At 38.6% G+C, this 12,510-nt stretch overlaps 1 protein-coding gene across 1 annotated transcript in view; it reads right to left on the reverse strand.

Annotated features, from left to right (window-relative positions):
• Positions 1 to 12,510, reverse strand: part of MET (MET proto-oncogene, receptor tyrosine kinase) — a 143,048-nt gene that overhangs the window by 75,060 nt on the left and 55,478 nt on the right. The gene's annotated exons all lie outside the window — the stretch shown is intronic.

Here is a 12,510-nt window from a genome sequence, read left to right on the forward strand (position 1 = left end):
CACAATTAAACCAAAGTTAAAGAAATCAGTACACTTCACTTCATGTTTTAACTATTTGGTATATATGTTTGAATACTATCAGGCATTCTGCCATATACCACAGTACACCATAGCCATAGGCTTTAATAAACCAAACATAGTATACTTGGGGCTACTTTGGTATGTTTGGTCCCCATACATATTATTAAAAAGTCATGGGACTGGCTTCCTATGTGTATTGAGACCTCCTGACTCTCCACTGACAGATGATTTAGGGTGAGAGAAGAGTTGGACATGTGAGATTTCAATTGCCTGACACTTTTGTAATCAAACAAAAAAGTGGCTGCCGAAGGAATTTGGTAGCAGCTTACCCCTCCTTTTACCATTGAGAACACACAAATGTTTGGCCAGTCAAGTCAAAAATTCATGTGTATGGGATAGGAGAGATAGCTGTCAGCTGAACAAAAGTTTGTCTGACAGTTATTGATCGTTTCTGGGCACCTGAATACCAGAATGATTTTTATTTGCTTTTTATCTTCATATACAATGTATAATGCTAGGCTTCTCTTTTTTAAAATGAAGACTTGGGGTTCTGGGGGGAAATGTTCTTTTCACTTTTTCAACTATGTGACTATACATTTAAGGCTATGTTCACATATTGTATTTCAGGTTGTACATGTAGCTGTAAAAAAAAAAGACTGTTTTTTTTTTTTTTTTTTTTTAAAGCAAAGTTGTGAAAATTATTGTTGTTTTTTTCAAATGTTTACAACTATTTTATGGCAGTTTTACAGTCAGATTTTGTTATGTCGGCTGTTATTTCTTTTTTACGGCTGCAAATAATGAACATGCTCCTTACTTTAACAGCTGTCTGGAATCACGGTTGCTTTATATGCATTGTGTGCACTGATCACCACCTTTCTATAGACTTTAATATGATAAATTTTTAGCAAAAATACTTCATTTTTTATTTTCGATATTACAGCTATATTTTTGTAACAAATAGGGCTCATTTTACAATGTGTGAACATAGCCTAAATCTTAGAATTGATATAATTGCTATAGAGTAGGGTGACTCAGTATCTCCCCTTTTATCAGATCATTAGAGCTCCTGTATTTAGCATTGCTAAAAATAAGTAAAGCTCGGTAACAGCGCTTCTGTGATACATTTGATTCTATTTTCAGGTGTTTAATATAATTTTATGTTTGCACCTCAAATAAACTCCTCTAATGTCTTCCCTTATTCATCATAAGTTTCATCCTCATGTAGTCTAGACAGTTCATTTAAATTCTGTAGCAGTGTATTGTACTTCAGAATTCTTCTCCCTCTTAACTGCACTGAAAATTCAATAGGAATCTATTAATTGGTAATGCGGTTAATATTGATGATTGCCTTTCATTTCAGACAGATGATACTGGCCATGTATAGAAGTCCCCATGAGAACACACATCAATGAAACAGTCTGAAGCTTGTACTTTGCTATTTTTTTTTTGGGAAGTACATTGCTGATTTCTAGGCTATTCTATTATTTTCCATAAGACAGGAAATATTGGGATAAATATTTATATGTATCATACATTATGTTTTATTAGTTTTATATGTAAGAATGTTAGTTTTATGGCTCAGTCTATACACTAGATGACACACTATCTCTTGAACCCTAGATCGGCAGAACAATAAAGTTTTTCCATTCCATTCCCCTTTGAAGTTCCATTTTCATAAAAGGGACCTTTCTAAATGAAGTTGGCTAAGTGATCAAGTTATACCCACAGGTTCAGTAATACATTTCTTCTTCAGCATGTTGGGAGCTTCAGATATGTAGTGGCTCTACATTCTGCCTCACAGATGGGGCATATGAGCCTGAGACCCCCACTATAAAATACATGTCTAAATAAGAAAACCCCTTTATGTTTCTTTTAGATAATTACATGTCATCTGAAAAGTCAGTTTACTATTCAGATGTGACCCCCAAAAATGGAATTATTCATTAGGCAGCATTTATTTCATTTGGAAATGGGTTCATTGGTTTGCACATTACTGCAAAGAATCACTAAAGGCGATCCAGCCCTTCATGTGCCTCGGTATGGGATAGATCTGCCTAATATATTGAAATGTTCAGTTTTGTAGATACTAATTTGATTAGCAAAATGAAGCTTTATTGACTTGACAAATATAATATGTATATGAGTTTGTCCTATAACCAGGAAGTGACATGTGAGATATAGTTTTGTTTAAAACAACAAACATTTGCTATGACCTAACACAATGTTCAATGTGAGCTCAGCCTAACTGGGCATCCCCCGAACACTGCACGGGTGCCTAATGGTAAATACATCCCTGTTAATATCCCTAATGGATAATCTTGCTTATACCAGACCCAGTTCATATTTTCTTATTGTCCAAAGGGTCAAATGATCATGAATTTTTTAATTCAACAATCAAACAATTTTCTTGTCTATGGATTCCTGGGAATAAAGGCTATAGATAGCCCCCACCTTAAGAACTATTTACATGTGGTGATTACAGGCCACTTATTGCCTCGTGCAAAAGACCACACATAAGCAAACAAATAAGCACACACTCCGACCACTGGGATCGTGCAGCCCTAAAAGTCAATGTAAGCCAGCTGCACATCTCCCTATGTGTGGCCAACAATGACATAAGTAAAGGGCCCCACAAACTATTCAGTGGTTGTTTTCATAGCCCAACCTGCACAATAAATGAGTCATGTTAAAGGCTACTTTATTGAGCATCGACTAGATCGGCCTCTTTTTGGGAAGCTACTTGCCATAAAATTCTGGATTCCACAGAAAGTATAAACATGGGGACCGATGCAGGTCTGTGCAGGTCCATCAAAGCGCCAATTGATATGGGCTGTGCCTGTGGCATATGGAATTTCTCCAGGCTGAAATTCCATTGTTTGCATGGACGCTAACAGTAAATGGAAGCTTGGTTTTAATTGGTATTACGAGCAAGTAAGTACTGAATGACAGCAAATCTACGTTGGTAGGTGGTAGGATAGTACTTCATGACTAAATGTAAAGTCAACTGTAATGTTTAGTAAAAGAGAAATAATGGTCTGAGATCCTAGTGCTACAGTATATGAAACACTTTGACTGGCCATTCTAATAGCCATGTTGCTATCATTGTACCCAATTTCCAAAGCCAGCACCATAAAACAAGTTTAACAAAGAAAAACAATTCTGAATGTCAATAGCTCTGGCATAAGCATTTTTGGCTGTGATGGTCAGGTGTCCACATACTTGTACTATGTATAATGTATATTCTTGCTCTTCAGCTGTAGCTATTAGAATGCAGCATGCTCAGAAATTTATGAAAAACCATTAAAAATAAACTGACATGTATGAGAGGGAAAAATCATATACTGGCTGCTATAATAAAAACACGAATAACAATCCAAAAGACACCCTGGGTGAACCTGGCTCAGACCCATTACAGGCTGTATGTAGGAAGGGCTGTTGTCATAGCCATTACATCACATAACCACTCGGTAACACATTGCAGGTAATTGATTGGCGGATTAGTGGAGCACACATAATGAATTAAAAGGTAATTCTGCCGCAGTTTAAAATAATAAATGCTGAATCAGTCGCTAATCTAATAAACGTCTGCACCATTCATCTTACTGAAGGTGGAATAGATCACATTACCATTCTAATGCTCTGACAGCACTGTCTATCTCTTTCCTTATTCACTTATTGCAAGGCATTTGGTTTACTTTTGCATTAATCTGCATTGCCCTAGAGCAGCCTAGCGTCCCTGCCTCACTTTCCTGGAGTTTTTGCTTGATGCACTGATACATCAACAATAAAATGTCAGTGTATACTGAAATACTCTATTAACATTTCTAATATAAATGTGGTTATTAATTGAAAAAAAATCATTTAAGTGTTTTATTTGTTGTATATCAATTTTTTGCCTATTATCCTCAATCTCTTCAGCAGAATGACCAAAATATTTTTTGTATGAAAAATATACATAAACAGTTGGTCTTCCCATTATAACATTGGTGATGATTCTATCTATCCATCTATTTATCTCATATCTATCTATGTCTCTATCTATCTCATATCTATCTATCTATCTATTTTTCTATCTTTCTCATATCTATCTATCTAGCAAAAAATAACGGAAGAGTAGCATAACCAAAAATAGAAAATAGTAGGTGCAAGCAGCTAGTTGGCCCTGGTTAAAGGCCCAAATCCAGTTAGAGTAACAAGAGATGGCCGCAGCACTCAAAAAATTGTGAAAACATTTAAGTTGCATTATTCCATATCACAAATACAAGCGATGCTCTTGTATTTGTAATATAGAATAAAGCCACTTATAGTTTTTCAAAATTTTTTGAGTGCTGCGGCCATCTCTTGTTACTCTATCAATCTATCCATCCAAGTGGAGATTGTAGAAAAGTGGGCAGCACAGCTGTTTCTTTATTGTATCTATCCATCCATCTATTTGTCTCATATCTATCTATTTAGAGATGGGTGAGTGTTTGACCTCGTGGCATGTTCCCCTGATTACTTTTAATGTCCACACACCTGTACACTAATTGTCACTTACACATGTTGCGATATATGTCAGATTGTATATACTGTACAGCACTGATTACACTGCCTTGTTAAAAATATGCATTTTCTTTATGTATCATTATGTTCCTTTTTCACGCAATTGTCACAGTATCCATTGTATTGCATGTTTTTTCTTTATTGAGCACAATCACCTTTTGATATTGTACCCCATATAAATATGGGAGGAGTGTGTCACTTGCTTATGCTTGAAAAAGACCGTGGTGACGGTCGAAACGTTGTATCTTACCCTGAGGTAATAAACCTATTTTGATCACTATTGGAGTGCTGCGGGACACTTTATTCTACTATCTATTTAACAAATTTTTTTTTTGTATTTTTTTTTTTTTTTTACAGTACACATAACAGTGATCATCCCTCTCTGCTTCCAGCTTGTGTGGTGTAAAGAAGGCTCTAATACTACTGTGTGAAACTGGTGTGCGAATTTGCGCATATGCGAAAATTAGCATATGCAAATTTTCGCATATGCGAATTTTAGTTTGAACTGATTTTTGTATATGCTAATTTTCGCATATGCGAATTTTTGCATATGCGAAAATAAAATGCAAATATTCGCGGATATATGACGAAAATTCGTCCATATATTCGCGAATATTCGCGAATTCGAATATGGCCTATGCCGCTCAACACTAACTACCAGTCATTCCTTGCCTGTGCAAGTTCTTGTAACTGACCTAGCAACCTCTGTACTCATATTGTTTATTCTGGTTTTGTGTCTTTTGGCTCGGCTTTTGATTACCCTTTGACACTGTTATTTTACTTTGCTTCCTCTTGGCTTGGACTCGGCTTGTTGACTGCGTATTTGTGTGTGCGCACGCATGTTTATTTATTAGTTTTTGTGCCTCCAGCTGTTCCTGACCTTTGTCAGTTTTTTGTAGTTCATTGTTTTGACTACTGACTTCCATCACTTATATAGGAAGGGACTGGCAGCGTGGTTGTGGACCTGCTTCCTAGGGCAGGTAGGCAAGTGGGCAGGGACAGAGGGAGTGGGCAAGTTCAGGGCTGCACTCTATCCCTGCCCAACATGACAGCTCAATCCTGTTTTTGTGGCTTTTCTGATGAGGCCTGGTCTTGCTGCCCATCACATCCTGCAGTATATGAAAGGTTAGGGCTGGGGATCAGGCAGCTTTTTAAATAACACTTTTTTAACCCAGCCTGGCCACTTTTAAAAAGATGAACTACATGCTGGAATACCCCTTCAACAGCTAAAATACCTCTGTAATGTTTGTAGTGCAAACACAGGAACCCAGTGCTACAATTATGTTTACTAATAATTTACAAACAGTTATTTTATAAACAGGATGGTTATTGTGTATTATCTAGCAATCTATAACAGTGGTGAAGACACCCATGATAAGGGGGCATCCCCCTAGTGTAAGAGGATTATTAAGTCTAAGTCTAGTCTATAACACTGTTTTATGAACACTATAGATTTAGCTTGAGTTGACTAAATACAAATGACAGCCCCTGATACATGTAAATGAATTGGATGTCAAATATTATTTCCATCATTTTATTGATAAAATATGGAGTATGTGTTATTAGGTAGGGGGTCAACATCTGCTTTCTAATCTTGTCTACAACAATGAAACATTACTGTGTGCAATGAAATCCAGACCCTTCTTTTTTTCCACTTTCTGCTTTATTTTGACTACGTTTTATATTACTGTTGTCAGATCACTGTGATCGGTGTGAAGTCTTTTTTATTATGCAGCTGTGTTATTACTTTTAATTTAGTCAAAATTACTAGACCAAATGATGTGTGTGATTTAGCCGATAAGGTTCCCAAGGAAGCATTTGTCTTAGTTTAGTTTATTTTAGTTTATTGGAAAAGCTTAGAGGAAGATAAATCTATATGAGCTATTGTGTTTTTTTTTCATATAGAACATTGCAATTGTATGCTTCAATTAGACTGCACAACAAAGCTAATGCTATTCATATATCATCTTTTTATTAAAGAATAAACATAAAGTGGTTTATACTTGGTTGTTACCGATTTTTCAATAGCTGATTTTTTTTCTCCTTTTTAGAAATAAAAACATCCAATATGCAGCTAATGTGACAGGATTCTTTTTCTTATAATGAATGGTCCCTATTATCAGATAATTTAGTGAAGAAAATGACATTTTGGGTGTGTTCCCAGACACTGCTTGGAATTCTAAATGTTCTATCCTTCCGATGCTTATTGTGAAATTTACATCTTTTGGGGTTTACATAATCTTTTTTGTGTATTCTAATCTGTAACATTCTCAGTTCCATAGATAACCAGAATAGAAGCAAACTGATTTGTAAGATTCACTTGTAGCACCCCCTTTTTCCACAATTCTAATTCGGGTCTTGGTACTCTGTTGGCCACAGGACTTTGATGTGAGAAGTTCTACAAGGCTCCATTACATAACAAGAAGGTTTTAAAATAGAAGGATGGGTTCGCACATAATATTTGGTCAGTTTATTTAATTTACCCGCATCACATGAGAAACCTTGGCGTGGTGTGCGGGCTCAGGTATGTCCTTCATATAAGGATATACTGGCTAATGTCTCATTTTTACATCAGTTTTGAGGATTAGCTAATATCATTGTATATATTTACCCCAGGATTGAAACCCCACTCTGGTCCATAGGTGGGGGTCCTCTACCCCATTGTATGAGTGCACAATTGCACTTGGGGTTGAGCACCTGTTATCACCTTGAGACTACATTGTTTTGTTTTTTCAGTTTATTTAACCCTTATTTTAACTTCTTCCCAAACCATGACGTATACTTATGACAGGGGACAAGTGAGGGATTATGGAGTCAAGCCTGCGCTATATCTTGTGGGCGACAGCTGCTATTTGCAGCCGACACACGCTGTAATGACTAACATCGGAGATGTAAATGTTGTTCATTTAACTGTTTAACTGTTCCCGAAACTGTGCACTCTGGCCAGGAAAGAGTTGAACATCATTGTAATTAAGTAATTGAACCCAATAACAGGTCTACCGGTCTGCAAGGTGTAGAATTTTTAACTCTTTTGTTTCCAGAGCACATAGAGGAAACAGTGGCAATCACAGCATCTAAACTGTCTGGACATACGTCATGGGTAGTTTAGTGGACTTTTCGACACCTAAACTTATGTCTGTTGGTTGTCTTAGCAGCTTAAGGCTTCATCTAGGCTCAGAGTCTGCCATGACTGATCTGCTAATACAGTCTACTTCAGGCAGGCTGTTCCAGCCGAGTGCCAATAGCATAGATCAATTCAATGCATAAGCATTGCATTGATCTATGTAAGCAAATGATTGCTTATAAATGTCCACCAGGGGCATTTAAACGTTAAAATGTCAATGTGAAAAATGTAAACAAAACAAAAAAAAAATTTTACGGACCCATACTTAATTATCCATACTATTATTATCACATTCCTGATCATGCATAGTCAAGAGCATAAACACAAACAATTACTAAACAACACAATTGCTGATTTTTAGTTGCATGACGTCAGAGTACGTGGAATAAAAAGTGACCAAAAAAACCATCTTTGCAAAAGTGATCAAGATTAAAAATGTGCCTGTTACGTTATGCGCTCGAGCAGCACACGCTTGCCGTGAGCGCATGGTCCCCTTACCTGCTGCTGCCGACGGGGCTGGGACTTGCATCGAGGGACGTGCCTGCATGCAAGCCCCATTCCGTCACTCACCGGGTGTTTTTCCTGCCCCCGTCTCTGCCTCTCTGCTCCGGCTCATGTGTCCTCGTCCCCTAGGGCGCGCGTGCCGGAGCTTTAAGATTTAAAGGGCCAGTGAGCTCATTAGTGTAATTCACCTGTGGCTCATTGATGAATTCCTCCACCCTCCTCACTTCCCTGCCGGATCTTTGTTGCCTTGTGCCGGAGAGAAAGCATGCCTGAGAGTTGCCTTGTCTTGTATCTGATCCTTTGCTCTGTGACCTGACCTTGCTCTTCTGCCGCCTGCCTACTGACCTCCTGCTACGTCCTGAGTATGCTACTGTGCCGCTTGCCTTGACCTTCTACTATCCTGACTATGAGCTGCCTTATGCCTCCTGTGCCTTGCATCTCCTCAGCTGTGCCAGGGGTAGCGACCTGGGTGCCGCCTGCCGCAGCAAGTCCATCTTGCTTTGTGGCAGGCTCTGGTGAAAACCAGCGGCACCTTAGACTCTGTTCCTTGCTACGGTCCGAGTCATCTGGCACACAGATCCAACGTGAGTGTTAAAGTGCCCTCACACAGCTCAGTAGGACACATATAGCATGTCAGTTTGACCATATGATGAACTCATTACTGCCCTACAAAACTGCACAATTGTCTTTTTTTTTACATTTTGTCTTACAAATAGTGCAAATGAAATTCCAACGGTTGGAAAATGGATAAAGCTCAGTTAGGGCAGTATTTTTAGCATAGATACCATCACAATTTTTCTCTGTCAGTTCAAAATGAGCTCTAAAATGAAGACCAAATACCAGACAAAATACTATCCAAATTTTTTTTTAATGGTAAAATGGCATTTCTGCCCACAGCAACTAACAACACTAACCCCCATTATTGGGTGTTCTGGGCAATGAGATACACTTATTGATACATTCTGAAAATGCCTGTATTTTGTACTTACTTTTCTATATGCAACATATGAATGATGCTCTTACCCTCCATGATTACATTACTGTAAAGAGGCTTTATGTGCACTGTACATATGCATTGTAGTTTGCTAAGTAATCTATTTTAAAGCTTCTGTATATGTGTGTATTGAGTAGGTGACATATGGGAAACACAATTTCTAAGGGATCCATGTTAGCTGCAGCCATGGATCAAGTGATTCCTTGACATGCATTACTTTTTGCTTATCACATTTTTTTTTGCCTTACATGTGATTGATAATAATTGTGATCTCCTTTTCCTTCCTTTTGTATGTCCATGATACATAGCATGCATCATGTCACGTTACATGTCAGCTGTAGGGCTGTCTGTCATCTTGTGAAAATTGCTGGCTGTCTAAAACAATCACTAAAACTCCAATGCCAAAACGTATCTGTTTTCATTCATAATAAGTTCAAGTGTCATTAATGTTTCTTTTAAGTTATTTTATACAATTATTCCAGAAGTGTAAAGCAGTTATACATAGCCAATCATTGGGGTTTTATTAGATAAACATGATTCATGTATGTTTCTCATCTTTAAGATCATAATGTCAGAAATTATGTCATTATATAATATGATAAATTTCCAAATGTCTTGACTTAAGGCATAAGACGTATGTTCCATGTGTATGTCACAGAGTGTATTATAGTATAATGGTCTTAAAGCTAACAGGCTTGACAGTATTTTGATTTACTCATCGTTTTCAGCTTGAAAACACATGGAACGCATTTACTTTCACTGATGTAATTTCAGTGCAGGATACTATGGGACATAACCTTACTATGACCTTGTGTATCTGTGATCATTCTAGCCACATCTTGGTTAACATACCAAAGCCAATAAAGGCTATTTCCAATATTAACAAAGGCATTTATGATGTAATGACAAATCTTATAAGGGTTGAGTTATGAGAGTCAAGTTTTCTTCAATTACTATTCCTGATCATATGGTGTTTAAAGGGCAGCTAGCAGTTTTACGTATACTTATAGAACTCTGCTACTCGCCCTTTAACACCTATTTAAATAGCGCACAAGTTTTTTGCAGATCTCATCCATAGACCATTAAACATGACTTCTGTCATAATATTGTAACCAATTCTGGTTTACTTAAATACACTAGGAATTTACAGGCAACAATATAAACAACAGGCACAATGTGGGTTAGAAAGATCATGCATAAAACAAGTATATTATGTGCTCATACTGTACTACCGGCTATATGAAGGGCCTCTCAGACTGAATGGTTGAGGCTAGGGTACAACACTAGATCTCATTTCCCTATAATCTTATTATATTTATTTTACAACATGAAAGAAGTGAAGTGGTTAATACAAAGGGACTAGAGATGAGCGAATAAAAGCTGACAAACCCAAATGAACTTCATGAAATATTCGATTCACAAAGAATGCGAATATAGCCGAGATTCTATTGCGCAAATTGCTTCATTAAACTCCATTTACTGCAGTCCAGGCTCCAGGGCATCTAAAACAGCGGATCCACATGTCAGTACATGGTGCAAGGAACGCTGGGAAGGCAAAGCGGGAAGGGAAGTAGGCGGGATGACACTGAATCACATGCAGGATGCAACCTATCAGCAGCCAGTCACCCCTGTGATGTCACAGCTCTATATATTCGGCAGCCATTTTGCGGCTCGTCATATCATTCATTACACTGCATACAGATAGGAAGGACATCGCTGTGTGTGTGTTACACAGAAAAGCTTATTCCAGCAGCGTTTCACCTCTTAGTCACATCAGCGTTCTGGTGGACAGAGAGCAGTGATTTTTTTTCACTGAAAAGGATTTTTACTGCAGCCATAAACCTCCCAGTTACTTTCTTCAGCATTGTATTACAGAGAGGGGCAAAGAGCTGTGTGTTGCCTCCTACATTTCAACAAGCTGCCTCAACTTCATAAAACTTAGCAGAAGAGGCGGGAAGAATTTTTCAGCACAATTCTGTGTCTTTGTTCCACAACAAATCATCTGCTGGTTATACTAGTCTGTAGACGGTATAATACCCAACAATCTATTCCTAATAGTCTTTGACAGAGTAAAATTTTGTGTTTAGTAAACAGTTTTTTTGTGATGCAGCACTGTTGTGTTCTGCTGGTGTTGTGCAAAAATACTTTTTTTAAGCATACTGTACCGCATTTTTCTGCCCTCATAAGTGCATAACTGCATACCACATACGGACATCTAAGTAGCGTACTATTTTGTACCTGTTTATCTGTCAAGGGTCTACATACTGTGAAAGGACAGCCAAAAGTAATCACCAGCTGGTGTATTATTCCAATACGTTTATTAAGCATACTGTAGCGCATTTTTCTGCCCTCATAAGTGCATACCACATTCCTTCATCTATGTAGTGTAATATTTTGTACCTGTTAATCTGTCAAGGGCCTACATACTGTGAAAGGACAGCCAACCCAACAGCCATGATTGATCAGTTCACTCGGTCATCCACTTCATCCCAAGTGACATCCGACAGTCGGTGGGTTCCTCAGACTCAACCCTCACTTGGCATGGCTCTCATGCTGCTGCTGTCACCTCCAGGCTCTGTCATTGTGCTGCTATATGGTCTCCTCATGCTGATGCTGCCACCTCCAGGCTTTCTCAATGTGCTGCTCTATGGTCTCCTCAAGCTAATGCTATCTCCTCCACGCTTTGTCATTTTGCCACCATATGGTCTCCTCATGCTGATGCTACCACCTCCAAGCTCTGTCATTGTGCTGCCATATGGTCTCCTCATGCTGATGCTGCCACCTCCAAACTCTCTAATTGTGCTGCTCTATGGTCTCCTCATGCTGATGCTGCCACCTCCAGGCTCTCACATTGTGCTGCTCTATGGTCTCCTCATGCTGATGCTACCACCTCCATGCTCTGTCATTGTGCCACCATATGGTCTCCTCATGTTGATGCTGCCACCTCCAGGCTCTCTAATTGTGCTGCTCTATGGTGTCCTCATGCTGATGCTACCACCTCCAGGCTCTCTCATTGTGCTGTCATGGATACTGCAAAACATAATTAAGGTGCTGGTCCCCAGTTTCAGAAATTCCTCTGCATTAGTTTCACTTTCAGGGCTCCTGATGCTTCTGCTGCCACCTCCAGGCTGTCTAATTCAGCCATTATATGGTATCCTCATGCTTCAGCCACCTCCAGGCTGTGCCATTCAGCCACTATATGGGAGTTGTAGTTTTGCAACATCTGGAGGTCCGCAGGTTGAAGACCACTGAGAAGGGATTGACAGGTGGAGACCCGAGTATAAGCCGAGGGGGGCGTTTTCAGCACGAAAAATCGTGCTGAAAA

Source organism: Hyla sarda, chromosome 4 (assembly GCF_029499605.1).
Source record: "Hyla sarda isolate aHylSar1 chromosome 4, aHylSar1.hap1, whole genome shotgun sequence".
NCBI classification, from domain to species: domain Eukaryota; kingdom Metazoa; phylum Chordata; class Amphibia; order Anura; family Hylidae; genus Hyla; species Hyla sarda.